The sequence below is a fragment of the Lygodium microphyllum genome, chromosome 13 (genome assembly GCF_053477565.2).
Source record: "Lygodium microphyllum isolate KBCC chromosome 13, Lygodium_microphyllum_v1.1.10, whole genome shotgun sequence".
NCBI lineage: Eukaryota > Viridiplantae > Streptophyta > Polypodiopsida > Schizaeales > Lygodiaceae > Lygodium > Lygodium microphyllum.
In genome coordinates this window covers 43,819,071-43,837,346 of record NC_141147.1, presented here as the reverse complement: position 1 = coordinate 43,837,346, position 18,276 = coordinate 43,819,071, and the positions used below count along the sequence as shown (strand labels likewise).

The 18,276-nt window shown below is 39.6% G+C and overlaps 1 pseudogene; it reads left to right on the top strand.

Annotated features, from left to right (window-relative positions):
* LOC148026566 (uncharacterized) overlaps positions 1 to 17,667 on the top strand; it is a 52,370-nt pseudogene extending 34,703 nt beyond the window's left edge.
* The last annotated feature ends 609 nt before the right edge of the window (positions 17,668 to 18,276 follow it).

The window sequence follows — 18,276 nt, the reverse complement described above, 5'->3', positions numbered from 1 at the left end:
TTGCCATAAGTACTTGACCATAGCCTTGGGAAGCTCTGCCTTGACCTCAAAATTGGCCTTGGTGATGGTTTCCACCAAGCCTTGGACAATCTCTCCTAAAATGTCTTGGCTCATTGCAATGAAAGCACTTAAGACCATCCTTGTTCCCCTGGGTAGGAACAAAATTTCCAATTGCATTGGATTTTTCTTTTTTCTTCTATCATTGATGATAGAATTGGCCTTGGGTTCTTTTTGCTTGACCTTTGAATCCTCCTTTGCTCTAGTCATTGTAGCTCTAGAACTTATTATTGTTAGGCTTTAATTGTAATTCCTGCATAATAGGAGCAACTCGAATCAAAGCATCTTGGACGTGTATTGGGTGTAGTGATTCCAAACGAGTGTTCAGAGGAGAATTTAGCCCGTTGTAGAACTTGGACACTTGTTGAACAGTATCCATGGGGGATACATACTTAAGAAGTCAAACAAAGTTGGAATAATACACTTCCATGGTCAGCCCCATTTGCTTCAAATTAAAGAACTCATTCATCATCTAGGTGTGATCAGTTATAGGTAAATATCTTTCTCTTACAACTTCTTTCAGCAAATCCCAAGTAATGGTATTTTCAGGGACACCTTGATCTCGGCACTACTACTTCCACCATAGTTGAGCTTCGCCAATTAATTTTAGCTTAGCTATCATGGCTTGGTTGGTTGGGACAATTCTAGCAGCCATAAAATAATATTCCATGGATTCGATCCAAATTTTTGCATTGACTTCCACATTCTCACCTTTCCCCTCAAATTCCAGAGGTTTGACTTACTTCAAAAGATTCATTTTCTCTTGAGCTTCATTAGGAATTATTGTGGGTGCAAAATTCTATGAAATTTTCAACAATTCCCGAGTTAAATTTTTCAAAGTTTATGTAGCGTTAATATTAGAGTTTGACACTCAAATTATTTCTTGCTAGATTTATTGAAACCATTTTAATTAAAACTATTTTCCCATTGCTAAAGTTAAACTGCAATTTCAAAGGTTTCAAGGGAAAATAAGGTTCCATTATTTCTCTGATTCATAAAGTATCAATCAATCTTTGTTACAACTAATGTACAAGGTAATCAAATGGAAAGAAATACATTATTCAGATAGCTCACATGCTCATCTTATTTTTTTCATAAAAGGATTCCCTATTGCAATCTAAGCATGACACTTTGATACATACTTTATGAAATAATTTGGATTCTGAGAGTAGATGTCTAGGAATCTATATTTTTTACGGAGCTCAAGAAATCTGTCCTTTTTGTAGTTGCAGTGGCTAGAGAAACCTACGTCTTTTACTTTGCCGACTGGAAGGATCTTCGTAACTTCCTCATAGATGTACTAGTTTAGTTTAATCTTCTTGCCGCTAGTATACAAGGTCGAGTTTACACTGGCTTCATAAAATAGATAGATCTCGACAACTTTAAGATCTTCCATCCATTTTACCCTTTTCAGATTATTTTGAAGATAAGCTAGACATCTTGCATCGATATAGCAGTATCCTCTGCTAATCATCCACCGTCTTTCACGATATAAAGGTGAGGGTTGTAAAACTGATCTAATATCTGCACCATCTAAATTCTCCCAAGAAAAACTGGATGAATGTATAGCTAACGTAAACATTACTCGGAATATCAAGAATCATTTCCAAGATTCGTTATCTTGCCATAATTCAAAAACATGCATTAAACAAGGAGAAGAAAACATGTCCTAGGTTTTTTTTAAATATTTGTCCTAAGCTTACATTGTATTCTATACTAACGTGGACTAGTTTGATACCAATTGTGAGGTGTCCGCCAAGCTCATTCCAAGGCACACCTTTTTGTAGTCCATCAGTAGGTTTTCCAAATGACGTTGCCCAGCGTTCCGTTGGAACATCACGGGGTTTGTTACTTAGACCCTACTGAGTCTACATCACAACGGAAGTGTTCTAGCCGAACCCATTAGGATTAACCTGAATTTTTAGGTTCTTAAAAATAGATGGCGAATCTCCTAACAACTAGCTAGCCTCAATAATTCTAAGTCCCCACTTATGTAGGATTACTCGATCTGAAGTGGACTTGCCATTGCACTTGGTTGAAAGAGAATGGGAGACAGAGGGAAGTGCAGTAGGTCAACCCTCCTACCAATAAGGCAAAATCCCATTCCGGCCCCCTAAAACAATGCAAGTTGATTCTACCTAATGACTAGTTGGTCAATTTATTGTCTTCCTATTTCTATTGTTCGATTTAGAAAAGCTCCCTGCTAACCGAAACTACCCTATTGTTGGATGGACCCATTGGGGGTTACGCCCACCTGCTTTCCTTTGATGACAGAATCATCTTTAGTTTTTAATTACCTACATCACATTTATTTGAACATATACAACCATCTTCCTTAATTACTCTATTAAATCACAGGTTCCTTCACGTAATTTATCTCACGGACATGCATATAACTCAAACAATCCTTGAATAAAATAAATTTCTTTATTATATTGAAAGTTTATTACAATTTCCATCTTTCCGACCATGTGGAAGATATACAAAATTCCACGAGGGTATTTTGCCCACCAAGATTCCACCCTTGTAACTAGTATTTAGGGTTCCATGATCCCATCCCAGGTCATGAAGGGGCTCTACAAATTCTAGGAACAATGTAGGATTTACGGCCAGAGTCCCCCTATAATGTAGGATTTATGGCCAGAGTCCCCCCCTAGCATGCACATTTTCTACTGTCTGGACTATCCCTACGGACAGACCTTTCACCTACATAGCCGATCAAAGCCTCTTGAAGCGATAACGATGATCCCCTTGGAGTAGGGTCTTGTAGCTAGCTTGGGGATAGCCTAGCACAATCCATTCTTTTATCCTGTTTATCAATATTTTCAATCAGAGATCCTTTCAAACATATATCAAATGATGCAATGACAATCACACCATCATGTAGCTCACAACTTCCATAACCAAGGTAGATCTTATCCTAAGGTAACCTTACATTCTAATGAGGATTCTCCTCTCCATAAAGAAGTGTTAAGTACATCTCTTACAACATGTTAAGCAAGGCATGAATTTTCCATTTGGGCTATCTTACCCAACATAAGTAAAATTCCTTAAAGAATTATACTATGCCAATAACTTAACAAGATGATTTATAGATTATTTAAATAGAGTTTCACTTTTCATAACAAGTGTTAGTCAACACTTAACCTTGTCGCATTTGACCATAACTATATCAAATGCGCATAAAGACATGTGTGCAATAACTTCTAGCAATTATCTCCAACATGATTCTACGATTTAGAATCTCTAGCTACAATTCATAGCGATTAATTGTTTATGCATGTACTAGTATACTTTCTAGATAAAACTGTCAATTTGTGTAAGTGAAAGTATGGAAGCTAATATTTTATGTAAAATTTTTCCATAAAACTTATAATTTTATGTGAAGAAATAATAACTTAGTAGTAAATAACCTGGTTTAGCATGATGACATTGGGAATTTTGTCTTTGCTCGCAATTGTGTTCGCCACACCCCGATGATCCATTGATAGTGGCAACTCCAGCAAACTCGGGCACTCCCGTATCTCTGGAAATACCCTTGCAGTTGCAATGGTTGCCGTGGTCCTTCCACCTCATCTCTTTGGAGCCATCATCCACAAGCATGTTCGAGAGATAGGAAAGGTGGAATAAATTTGAGATGGGAGAGCGTAAGAGAATATGGCTTAGTCATAGACCAAGACAGGGGGATTGAACTAACTCTCTCCTTCGTAGCCTCTCGGGGTAGCTCCTCTCTCTCTCTCTCTCTCTCTCTCTCTCTCTCTCTCTCTCTCTCTCTCTCTCGACGAGCATGCATGCCACAGATACTCCAAGCACGTAGAGAAGGCCGTAAGGCCTTCTATCGAGATGGCCGGATTTTTATAGATGGACGCCCCACCAAATAGGGGGGCATGGCCTATGAGACGGGGCAGAGGCCTGTACAGGAGATCCCAATACGTGTGGCAGTTTGGAACTGCAATGGCTCCCATGGTCACGACCGGACAGACTTGAGGAGATTTTACCCGACCATGATGTTATATGCCTCACAGAGACACATGAGAGCCCAGAGAGAGGGCTTCCACGCATTACAGGATTTGAGTGGGTATCTGCATACCAGGCTACTACTAGGCAGAGTACATCCAGGGGCTCAGGAGGGGTGGTAGTTCTATTCCGTCAGGGGATACAGAGACATATCTAGTTAGTGAGACGAGATGAGGAGGCCAGTTACATATGGATCAGAGTGCAGATACCAGATGAGAGATGGATCTATATGGCAGTATGCTACTTTTCACCACGAGGGTCCAGATATGCTACTATGCAGGGTGATATTTCGTCCAGAAATTCCCCCTCCCCTTATTCACAGCTCTCAGAGGACATTATTCTGTATTCTAGTTTGGGTGAGGTCTTCCTTATGGGGGACTTCAACGGGCGCACAGAGAGCCAACAGTGTGAGAGTTTTGATATGGAGTAGCCAAAGATCATAAGAGCATTAGACCTTGAGGAGTTGGGAATCAGTCGGGAGTCAGTAGATACTGGGCCAAACGCCACAGGGTATGGAGGGCATTTACTTGAGCTTGGTAGTAGACATCATCTCGTTATTTATAACGGGATGGCACGATGGCCATATTCAGGAGGTCTTACACGCTTCCCACATGGGGGGGCGATAGTACTGTAGATTATCTACTCGGACCGATCGATGGGATGCATACTATCGAGTCCTTCGGCCTTGGGAGACTTCCACTCGGTGCCGATTACACCTTTCTCAGTTTCTCACTCCTCACCTCATTACCATCACCACCTGCAGATATCATATCCCACATGCATACTACCACACACTTCACTCATGAGCTCTCACATGTTTACTCACAGCATCTGGAGGAGCACATCACGTCACTTGATCCATACGCACCCCTTGATACACTGACCACTGATATCACACGCATTCTGCATGATTCTGCTACACTCAGTTTTCCACATCACACATACACGCACCCCCCTCGGACCGGTACCATGCCACAGAACAGGTGGTATGATGATGAGTGCAGAGATCTTCGTCGACAGCTACGCGATTTGGAGGCCAGAGGAGAGATCACACACAGACAGGCGTAGAGACGCATGCACCGCTTGACCCGCCCGTAAAAAGCGGGAATGGGAGGAGGAGAGATATTGGGATATATACCACCTTCTTATGAGCAGAGATTGTGCAGAGGCATGGAGGCAGATCAGAGAACCACGCTCACCCACACCGATACATGACCCTGTAGTATGGCATGGATACGCACAGAGTTTATATCATGTACCCGCACAGCCGCTGATACCCACACCATGTACACCGAGACCGGGTATTTCATCCTTTTTCACCACTAATATGGTGAAACATGCTATCTCACGGTTACAGCATGGCCGTGCTTGAGACCAGTTTGATCTTCAGGCAGAGCATATTATATATGGCAGAGACACATTGGCTCCACTCATTGCTCACCTCTTCAACCGTGCATTGTCTGAGGGGTTCCCTGACTTGTGGACAGAGCACACCATTGTACCTATCCACAAGTCAGGGGATCCTATGGATCCTAACATGTATAGAACCATCATGATTGGGCCATTTTTGGCCAAACTTTATGGCACGGTGATGGAGGAGGAGCTCAGCACGCTGGCAGAGAGAGAGTGCATGCGCGCACCCGGACAGGCAGGGTTCAGACGAGCATTTTCTACCATAGACCACATCTTCACTCTCCGTTGTCTGATCGACCAGACACGAGTGAATAAACAGAGATTGTATTGTTGCTTTGTGGATTTCCGCAAAGCCTTTGACACGGTTCCAAGAGAGAGGCTTTTCAGATGCCTACTTGATCTGGGGGTGGATGATGACATGATGTGGGGTAATGATGCACTATATGAGTGGGTTACTGGCAGAGTCAGATGTTCGGGAGGTATATCAGATCCCCTTGTGAGCACCATTGGTGTGAAACAAGGATGCCCACTCTCACCGACTCTATTTGGGCTATACATTGATGAGATAGCAGAGTTTATTCAACAGCGAGCTGGTGGAGGTATAGATCTCAGTGGAGCCACAGTTCATATCTTACTATATGCAGATGACATTGTGTTGGTCTCAGATTCAGCTCACGGATTACAGCAGCATTTATTAGCATTGGATGATTTTTGCATACAGAGAGGCATGACAGTAAACCTTGGTAAAACCAAGTTTCTTATATTCCATACATCAGCTCAGATACGCAGACACAGTATTTTCATGGCAGCAGGAGGGAGTATTGAGGTCACTGGATCATATGTATATTTGGGAGTCACCTTTACAGCAGCTTCAGGGATTTTCTCGATGACACAGGCAGCTCGTGACCACCTCACTAGAGGATACTCAGCATTGGCTCTTATGGAGCGACAGTGTCATCAGGCACATTTCCAGGAGCCCCGCACCAAGGGGTGGCTCTTTGATACTCTAGTCACTCCAGCACTGATGTATGGAGCAGCTATATGGGGGCCAGGCCTTGCCGATTATGTATGGACATTGATGGAGAGACCTCAGGCGATCATGATATCTAGATTGATTCGCAGCAAGGCCTCAGTCCCACATGACATTGTGCGAGCAGAGCTTGCCACACCACCCATGCTAGTAGAGGCACTATTTCAGACAGTCTGCTTCCTACACAGATTTCAGGATATGGACAGAGATCGCATTGCATACAGAGCATATATGGCATCTCAGGAGATGGCTCGAGCGGGGGATACCACATCATGGTATGCACAGACTAGAGCTTGGTTTGACAGACATGGGCTGGACATTGATAGACTCCCACCTCTTCTATATGATACTCAGGCTCCCACTTACACCCTCTCTCTCTCTGAGAGGAACAGAGTCATTAGACAGGAGATATGGCATATTTATATACAGAGGACATGGGTCAACCCTGCACAGCCATTGCCATCGAAGATGGCACATTATTATACACAGTTCTTGAGCATATCAGAGCAGGGATTCATAGAGATTCTGAGATATATGCAGATCTATATGCCACATCGATTGAGAGTTCTTATTGGACAGCTCAGGGTATCATCACATCAGCTTATGATTGAGAGTGGCAGAGCCAGTGGCATCCCACGGGAGGAGAGGATATGCCCCCTTTGTAGATCAGAGGTAGAGAGTGAGGAGCATTTTGTTCTCAGATGCCCAGCATACTTAGAGTTGAGATCTAGATACACATTGAGCAGCTCACTTCAGGGATGTATGACTGATATGGATCAGAGATCATTTGGCCGTTTTCTGGGAGAGGCATGGCACATCAGAGAGCAGAGCACACAGTGGGTCCCAGTCAGAGAGGGGCCCACCCAGACGACTATTACACAGTTCTTTCAGACAGACAGAGTGAGAGCTACTGTACCAGCCTCCAGCCAGACCTCCGGGCTCACACTACAGCAGGCTGAGGACCAGCGTACCCGACGCCGCACGAGGATCCGTGGGTTTCGGATCCCACAACCACACTGACAGGAGATCCGGAGGATTCTTGATCTACATCGATAGCAGACCGATGACACTCGACACACTGGATCTCAGACCTCCAGTTTGCTCTTTCTCCACCGCCGATGTACCACATCCTACATCCAGGAGGGATCACCTGCTATTAGTGACTTCGACGACTACTACTACATCCCAGGATAGTATATCTCCCTGCATCTGTTACATATACACATCGCACCACTTTATCACAGCCGACAGTTGTTCCCCTATCACAGCGACATTTGTTCCCCTTTTGTAGCCATTATCTGGAGTACCAGAGCTACATACGCACATACACATACACGACACTTATCACACTCACAGCACCGTATTTTCAGTTTCCAGTTTTTAGCTTTTCATTCAGCACTTTTATTTTGGATAGCTGGACCTCATCAGTTGTCTCACAGTTTGTCTCATAGGCCAGTTTTGGTCCTTAGAAGACGTTAATATAACTTTCTTTCTTTCTTTCTTTTTCTCTCTCCCCCCCAAAATAAGTGCTTTCAAAGAGAAATCTCAAATAGAGAGAGAGAAACTACAAGCCCATAGACAAAAATAATTGTATCTACTGCCAACCTCCATTAATGGAGGAAGAACGATTAGTACATATCCAAAATACCAAATTTATTATTAAAATAGTATCAAAATTATCTTTGAGGGTATAATTGCTTTCAATTTCCCACTTTTAAGTGCCAAAAAGAAATGTCTTGGACATCACTTTCTAGGCCACTTATACATTTCACTAATAGTTCTACACTATAAATGAGATTAGATTGTCATGTTGAATTCAAACTTGGAAAAGACTTCATAGGTTGCAAGGTTTGTTTTTGAGAGCATTGATTAAAAAATAAATCATGCTATAGCTAATTGTAGTCACCATTGATCACTGATTTCCTAGATTATGAATACTCCATAAAGTAATTACTATATTTGAAGGACTAAGGGTTGCATATATGTTGGGGGTACAAGTGCATGTGCCTTAGTTTCCCTATATTTACTATGTATATTGTACCCACACATATGTATACTACAAGTGGAGGGCACCCATCATTGTCACTTTATTCTTTATTCTTTACATGGCAATAGAATAAGGGGAGGCCGGTAGTCACACATTATGACTGTTGGAGTTCCCACATATTGTGTCTCTCTCTTTTGTTCTCTTACTTGAACCTCCATAGATCTTACTTCCACTTATTATTTCACTCTTACTCCACATTTCAACTACTATCAGAGTGGGCATTTGAGGAGCTTCATCATCATTGCATTTAGCCCAAGAAGAGAGCTTGACCTATAGTTTTCATAGTAGACCCATTTCAATCCATTTGAGATATGAATTGGCTTCCCTATCTTTAACACTTGGTCCAAGCTAGTTGAGAAGCTCTGCAGGGCTTAATTGAGCCTTGTTAAGTACTTACTAAGCTGAGAAGTAGCCATTCTATCCATTTTAAATGGATACAGAGCTTCTCAACTAGCTTAATAATACTTTTGCATTTTTTCATATAATATCAGATTGAGGTATTCTATAGCTCAAAACAAAGAGCACTAGGAGAACTACATATTTAAAGACTCATAGAGTTGATTCCATACAATTTTTTATTTTCTATTTTACATAGAATAGAACAATTTTGGTTTGGACAATAAGCATTCACAATTAATATCTTATGTATTGAATGCTTGCATGCTATTTAGATATGCTACATGGTTATGTTGATGCTTGACATTATTGTTCATGCCCAGATATGCTTATTTTGAGATCTAAAACTTGGATTTGAGCTCATTTTATAACATTTTTGAGTGGCTACTTGCTTCATTAATTTCCACTTGTGAGCTTAAAGACTTATTAAAGGTTTATGCTCTCGAATGTATACATGATGTATTTAGGGTACTTTAATAGTATGAGATCTATGCATTGATCTTCATTTGCTACTTTAGATTTGCTTCAATGGGAGTAATTGGTTTCTTTGCACAAATCTTGGTTCATTTGAGTTAGTGGGAAACTCTTTTATGCTTTATTTTTTTTTATACATACACTGTCACTAGAGAGTTTTGTGACTGTGGGTAGATTTGCCTTTGATTTGGGTACTTTGTACCACTTATTGTTAGTCGATTTTTTGTGATGGATACATGCTTGGCATGCATTGTGGCATGCATCTATGTATGCAATACCTTTGATGTTTTGACAATCTTTGGTACTTGATGCTTTATGCTATGCTAGTTGCATTGTACATTTTTTGTTACTATTTAAATCTTCTTAGCATTGGGAGCTTACCCTTTCACTCTAGTGCTTCCTACTTGTGGATAGCAATGTATTGGCTATGTCTTCTTCCTATTGTATGCTCTTTGGCTTGGTTTTGGGGCTTATTTATTGTTGTCAGCGCAACTTGCACTCTCTTTATTTAGTAGACATAATAGGAGGTGATTAAAATGCTTCCAATGATAGTGTCACTTCAATATAGAGAAGTTGGATTGCAATAACTTTCCTATATTATATTCAACATAGAGAATTTGGATAGCAATAACTTATAATATATAAAGACTCTGATTTGGAAAGTATTGGTGCAAAAGAAGCAAGTTAAACCATTAAAATCAGAGGGCATAAAGCTAAAAATTTATGATGCAAAGGAATGGAAAGAGCTTGATGAGCTATGCAAGTCTACCATCATTTTGTCACCGCCAAAGTAGATATACTTCAATGTCATTGAGACTAAGGGTGGTGCTTATGTATTATGAAAAAAGATTTGTAATCTCTATGATAATTATAGTCCTAGAACTCGGCTATATTGGCTTAAGAAACTAATGGACCTTCATAGGAAGGAAGGGATATCTATGTATTCTCATTTAAATGAGTTTCATTCCATTTTTAATCAACTTACTTCATAGGTCTTAAGTTTGAGGACACTGTCAAGTCTCTTTTCTTGCTTGTCACATTTCATGAATCTTGGGATACATTCCACACTACTATGAGTGCAAACCTTCCTCAAGATGGCTTTCAACTCAAGGATATAGAAGTTGCTTTTCTTATAAAGAAGTAAATAGGAAGAATGTTGATGCAGCCCATTACGTGGGGTTAGTTACTATAAAGGGAGATAGTTTACTTATAAGATACTATTAATTGCATGGCATGATCCTAAGGTTCATTAGTGATCTTATCAAAGCTATAAGGTACAAACAAGTCAATATTCATTACATGGGGTAGTGGATAACTCAAGTAATATAGGGTTAGTAAAATAAGAGTGGAAAGTTTTTTGCTAGCTCTCTTTCTAGGTTAGTTACATATTGAAAGAAAGAGTTCATAGTAATATACTTTTGGAATAGAGGGCTTTCATCCTCTAGTGGAATCCCTAAGACAATTAAAGTGTTGAAATGAAGCTAAAGTACTCAATTGGCATGGAGAGTTACTTCTCATAAACTTATAGTAAGAGGCAAACAAGGTGGCAATGGGAATAGTAAGCATGGTAGAGATTCAACCCAACAAGGGAAAGTCTAAGTCTCATGGGCAATCACATAATAAGTCCCATGGTCCTACATCCTCTCTTACATGTCATCATTGTAGGAATCAATGTCACATAAGGTTGCAGTGCCATAAAATGTGCAATGATAGTACACACAAAAAAGGCAAAGGGAAAGCACAAAAAAATATTATGATGATGATAGCATTGTTCTTAAGTCTAATGTTAAGATAGAGGAGATAAATGCCCTAGACTATAGCCTCAAATGATTACATACTTGTTGCTTCATCACTTAATTCTACTCAATTGACCAATGCTTCATCTTTCTACTCTTAGTGTTGGCTTCTCGCTTCATAGGCTTCACTTTATCTTTCCCTAGCTCCTACGGTACTATCACATGTTTGGTTAGACTAAGAGATGACATCCCATTGGATATCATTGGCATAGTAATGTTAGATTGCAATATGGTACTAATGCTCATTTGTACTTCACAATGCATATCATGTGCCTTATCTTAGCTAGGCGGTTGGATGATGACATGTACCATATATCTTTTGGTGATTCTATATGGAAAATCACATGTGGTAGTCTTGTTTTTGTTGGAGGTAACGAGGTTGGCAGCCTCTATCCTTTATTTGAACCTAGATTTTTTTACCATTTATTGACTTCCATGACTAATATTCCTCGTATATCTCTTTTTCATTGCTTTCTTGGACATATGTTTGTTGAAGGAATGAAAGTACTCACTTGTTTTGTAGTATTTGACATGTTGAGGTATATGACTATGTTTTTGGCTATTTTTTGTTGGGATCTTGGGTGATTTTTGTATTATTTGAATGATGATTGATTATTTTGGAAGTGTTTGAGAAAGTTATGGACAAGGTCAAATAGGTTTGAAAATCTCATGATGTTTTTCAGTAGAGATATGATGTGCTAAAAGGTTCTATTAAGTGTTTGATAGATTCTGATTGGTTATGTTGTTTAGCTTCTATTTTGTTCTATTTTCCTTCTACATGAGAGGTTGGAATGATGATTTATGGATTTTAAGAGCTTTTGGAAGCCTATTGAATGATTCTTGATGGTTTTGAATGGTTTTAGTTGAGCTAAATGCTTTTCGATGACTTTCTGTTAAACCTCTGTTGACCATCTATAGAGTCTCTGTCTATGTTCTATTTTTGCTCTGTATACCTCTCTAAGTGTTATGTTGGATGAATGTGTATCTTGGGGAAGTTTCTAATCTTGGGAAGATATGAATAAAAGTTCAAAATAGCTCAAAGAAATGGAAGAAGTATCTGCTAAAGACTCAAGTGAGGACTGAAGTGATTGTGACAATGTTGAGCTATGAAAGGACAATGTAGTGGCTCTGGTGACCCTTCATATTAGACATACCTCTTGGGAGGGGTATCCACAACCAAAGAGGAATTATGGAGGATTATTATTCATTATTTCAATGTACTATTGAGAGAGAGTATGTGTGAGAGAGATATCCAATTTTTCATGCAGAACAATGTATTTATTAGTGAGAGATCATGAGACAAACTATGAAGCTATTGAAGATGAAATCTATGTGATGATTTCCATTCAAAGTGGAGTATTTATTTGTGTCCTCTTGTTCTTTTGATGAAGAATATAAAGAATGTGTTGAAGTTTTGTTGTGATAAATCCATGGGAGAATAGGTATATGATACTGTGTGAAGATTTGAGAAGATTGGTCTTGTTTTCCTTTTTGTGGTTGATTGAAAAACATTCTTGTTGATGATACAAGATAAATTTTCTTGTAGTAGATTCTCATTTTTCTTGGTGTGTCTCTTGGGGCTCCATGTTTTTGGTATGCAACTGGGAGAAACTGCCATTAATAAGCACCAACAAAGGCTAAAAATGAAAGAAATGGCACTATTGAAAAGAAAAAAAAGCAATGGAAGATTGGAGAATCCCTACAACTATTGAAGAATTGGAGATCTTCATTTCCAGAGCCACTTTCTACAAGAAGTGTATCCCTCAATGGCAAAATCATGTCACTATCTTGATGCAGGCTCTATGTGACAGACTAATCCCACTATCCTTTGAAGCTATAGAAAGTTGTATCACAATAGCCAATTGTTTTCCACAAAATTGAAAAAGATAAGTAGAAATAGAGAGAATGACCACCCATGGAATATGTGGCCTTCATTGAAGAAATTCCAGACATCATCAAGTGGGAGATTGTGAAGAAGCTTTAGGATTCATGGCCAGTTGAAGTTCACAAGAACAAGAAGGAAAAGAGTTGGAATCTGTTTGTAGATGCTCAACAACAAGATATGTGGGATGCTTGGTGCATTGACAAGCTTCTATTGGTCCAATTAACAACCCATTGGAAGCTAGTAGACAGAGTGTTCTACACAACCTATACTATTGAAACCCTCCGAAGTTGATATTATCTAAAAAATGGCACAATGGAAATCCTCAAAAGAATGAGTTTTGGCACATTCAAAGCTGAATATTTTCCCCTTTATAGTGGAATGAAAGTTGAATTCAAAGACATTGAAAAGAAGAAAGTAGAACAAATGTTGGCACGAGAGACCTCCAGAGACTAAAGCCCTCATGATATATTTTGTTGGGTACAAACAAATTGGGTGAAGCTAACTCCCTCATGAATAACACGATCAAGAGGCAAGTACTACAACAAGTCTAGAGGTATGTGACAAGAGAGAAGGAAAAATTCAAAGCCGAGAACAAGCTAGCAACAGAAGCCTCCTTTGATGCCCTAGCGGCACTCTTTACAAAAGTCCCCATGGTAACTCAAGGTCCCCTTCCTAGTTAGATCCTCATGGAAATATTAATGACAAGCCAGCAAATGTAGTCATGTTGCCCATCTTCAAGGGCGAGTATAATAAAGACCATGATCTACATGTAGTTGAGTTCATGGTAGCTTGTGTAGCCAACAATGCGAGAACCCCCGAGTATTCATTGGTGATATTCCCTGCCACTTTCAAAGATGTGACATTTTAGTTGTATGAGAGACAAGCAGCATGAACTTTTGGCACATGGGACTTGACCTTCCTCACTAAATTCAAGCTTGAAGGTTTTGAAGAGTGAATGCAAGAGGAGTTCATGAACTTTAGTCAATCCTCTACTGAATGGGTGGAAGCATATGTCTCTAGAATGGAATCCATACCGAAGAGATGGAACAACCATCACTTGGATGAAGGCATCCAAAAATGAGTTTTTCTTTGAGGCCTACAATCAAAAGTTCATAATTTTGTGGAATTGAGAAGACTGTTCAACTTGCAAGATATAGTGGAAGGTGCAAGACTGTATGATGAAGTTGAAGCAAGGCTGCCAATGACCTCAAGAAGAAGGGTCTTACCTCCTCACATGCCAAGCATATCCACCAAATGTCAGAGGACCTTCTGGATCAACCCAACCTATCTATGCAGTGATTACGGAAGCTTCCCAAAACCCTACTACAAGTACTCCAAGAGGAAAAAATTTAAGGGACTATCTATCCAATTCAGTATAACAAGCATCAAGAAGAAGTTGATGGATGTGATTACAGAACAACTACTGCAGATGTTGAAGGTGAATACCACCCAACATATCCAGTCCTACAAGAGGTGGAAGAGATGTGATGCGATCTAATACATGGTGTGAAAAGTACCATCAAGCGAGGCATTTAGCCACTGAATGTACCCAAAAACTAACTATTCTTAGAGCCTTTTGTTTGTATTGTTTAAGAAAGAACCATACAAAAGATATTTTCTCTTTGAAGGAGATGCATGAAAGAAGGGAGAAAGATGAAGAAGCAAGATTCAACTTGTTGGAATCCAAGAGGACTACCCAAGATATCAGACTATAACCTAGATATTTTGGTCCAAAAGGGTTTCCCTCTTAGAGTTACAAAGGATGACAATCTAGCGGTGGCTAGAGATCAGAGTTGGAGTGTTATAGATGCGAAGAAAAGGGACATATCTCACCAAACCGTCCAAACCCTAGAAGGTCCATGGACTACAAACCCTTATGTAATTGATGCAAAGGAGAAGGCCACACTACAAAAGACTATCCCAATCCAACTTCTATGAAAGTTACTCCTGATATCCACAACAAAAGACCCAAGAACTTGCCTCCAATTTGGTGGAATTGAAAGTTTCTGTGATAACACCTACCAAGAAAAGAGAATCCACAGTTCCAAAAGAGAACGTTCCCTCTACTAAAACAGTGAAGTTCAATTTTTCCAAGGAGAAACAAAACAATGCAAAACAAAATGGTATAGTATAGAGCTATCCAGTAGTATAGAAGGATACAGAGATAGGACTAGAGATCTAAGAGATAGAACTATCTTAGTGGTAGAAGAAGTGCATATGTTGCCACTTCTAGAGGAAAGAGGAAAGATAAAAGTGGGGGTTGCTCCATTTCCTAGCCGATTGGAGAAGCCCATGGATCCTATTAAAGAATATGACTTGGTCAAAGACCTAGACACCTTCAAATCAAAAGTAACATTTTGACAATTGCTAAATGTTATCCCCTATCTTCCAATAGAAATTTAAAAGCATATTGATAAGAAAACAAGGCTTAAGGATTTCTCCTACCATTGTCCCCATAAGTCCAACAAAGCCTCAAAGCCTGTGAAAGAAGTGGATATGGCTAACACCTTCCTAGATCCTGGTACTTTAGAGATTGGTGTTTGGATTGAAGGTTGCTTTATTGCAAATGCATCAATTGATGGAGGTTCATCAGTGAACATAATGATGGATGCAACAATGAAATGAAGGATCTAGGCTTGCAAAGTATGACAAACTGGTAGACCAAAGCAAAATTAAGCCTTTTGGCATTCTCCCATATGCCAAGAAAACCCTCGCATTATTGGCTAACCTATGTGGTGGTAAAACTCAATTTCTATGAGACCTCATATCCTCCATTGCTAGGAAAACCATGGCTTTTTGAAGCAAGGACACAAATAAATTGGTTCAAAGGAACCCTAACCCTAGGCAAAGGACCCAACAAAGTAGTGTTGAAGTTGTATGGTTCACAAAAAGGTAATGGATCCACTTTCATTGAAGTTTTAATAGACTCCTCCAACAGTGAAGTTACAGATGGCACATCAGGAGACAAAGAGGGTGTCAAACAGATCTTTCCCAAGAAAACATAGGCACAATCCCTGATAGTGGACACTATAAGCCAACTCTCAAAAGAAGGAAAGTCCTTGTCAATGGGTGAATACCTCCTGCTCCCTAACCCAAGAATGACTTTAAAAGTCATATATCTAACATTGAGATAAAGACATGGATGCATTGTTCTCCCTATTACATGGCTATAGCAGAGCTAGAGACAAAAGCAAAGATAGAGATATATACAGAAGCAATGGCAAAACCAAAGCTAGATGCAGAAATGGAGATAGAGGATACAACAGAGAATCTATTCTTCTCTTATAGAGCCCCTACAAAGGTAGAGATAGAGTCTGAAGAGGGTGATGATGAAAATAAAGAAGAAGATTATGAAAGTGCATTGGCGAATCTATCCAGCCTAAAGAGGATAAAAATGAGTGTGAAGCCCCAGAGTTTCCAAAAGTTGAAGATCCCATGTTGTTAGATAGAATGACAATGGTACCCTTTGGACTAGCTAATGAGTTTTAGCATATGCAAAATATCCATAAGAAATGAATTAAGCACAATAATCCTTCCTTCAGTAGTGTCTCTTGTTGTCCGAATTTAGTCTTCTTCAAGAGAGGATGATGACGATGCATCGTGCCAACAACCACCATCCCTACAACCCAAATAGAACTCCAAAGATTATTGTTGTGTAACGTTCTTGGAGGCATCCTTAGAAGTTGAGTCCTTGAGTCAAGAGATAAGTAACTATCTCACCAAATGCGAAATAGCCCTGATACCCTTTCAGCATCTCAAGGAACAAGCTCATTCCTCATTGAAAGAAGAAGTTAGTTCTAGTGGTGTATCAAAAGAGGAGACCATTTCCTTGAAGGATTTAGATCTATATCTAGAAGCTCTCCATGAAATCTTCATCCGCAAAGTGAAAGGTGAAAAGCATTTAAATTTTATAGATGCTAATGGTATATTGAATGTCACTTGAAGGTGGATGTTAGTTTCCTAGAAGAAGAGTTTTTTATCATGCATGACCTTTTGAAGGAGAACTTGGATGTGTTTGCATGGTCGTGCAAAGAACATAAGGGGATTGATCCAATTATGTGCCAATATCACATCGACCTAGAGCCTGATGCCAAGCCTGTGAGTCAAAGATAGAGATGTATAAATCCAAATTACTCTACCCTAGTGAAAGCCAAATTGTTGAAACTCCATGAAGGTGAGTTTATCTATTCATTGGCCAATAGTGAATGGTTTTGGCCCATCATGGTAGTACCCAAGAAGAATAGAAAGTTGCAAATATGTGTGGACTTCTGAAAGTTGAATTCCAAGACTAAAGAAGATCATTTCTCTATCACTTTCACAGATCAATTGTTGGACACAGTGGTGGTGGCTAGACATGAACTCTATTCCCTCTTTGACATATTCAATGGTGGATACAATCAAGTCCAAATCACATAAGAAGATCAACCCAAAACAACCTTCACAACAAAATGGGGAACCTATGCTTATAGAGTAATGTCATTTTTGGGCTCTGTAGCACCCCTGCTACCTTCCAAAGAGTGATGAAGGCCGCATTCCAAAATCATCTGCATGATTTCATTGAGATATACCTAGATGACCTATTTTTCTATAGCCTAATTTGTGAGAATTGGAGACACCTAGAACAATGCTTTGATAGATATCGAGAGTATGGGATCTCTCTCAACCTTGACAAATGCATCATTGAAGTCTCTTTAGGAGTTATTATAGACTACATTATCTCTGCACAAGTGATAGGAATAGATCCTACCAAGATTGAGAAGATTGTAGCTCTAATAATACCAACTAACCTCAAACAATTGAGGGGTTTCCTTGGCCATGTGGGCTATTACAAAAGATTCATTGCACACTTTGCAACAAAGGCAGCCCCTTTTCATAATCTCCTTAGGAAAGATGTGGAGTTTACAGGTCAACATCCTGAAACAGTGTCTAATTGAAGAACTTATATTGCAACCTCTTGATTATTTGATAAATGAATTCCATGTGCACACTGATGCATTTGTAGAAGGGTTAGACACAGTCTCATGTCAAAAGGGCTCCTCAAAGTTAGATCAACCTATCTATTATGCAACTCAAAAAGTAACTAATCGCAAAAGAAACTACACAATGATGGAGCTCAAGTGCCTTGCAATGGTGTTTGCCTTGGAGAAGTTTCAACACTACT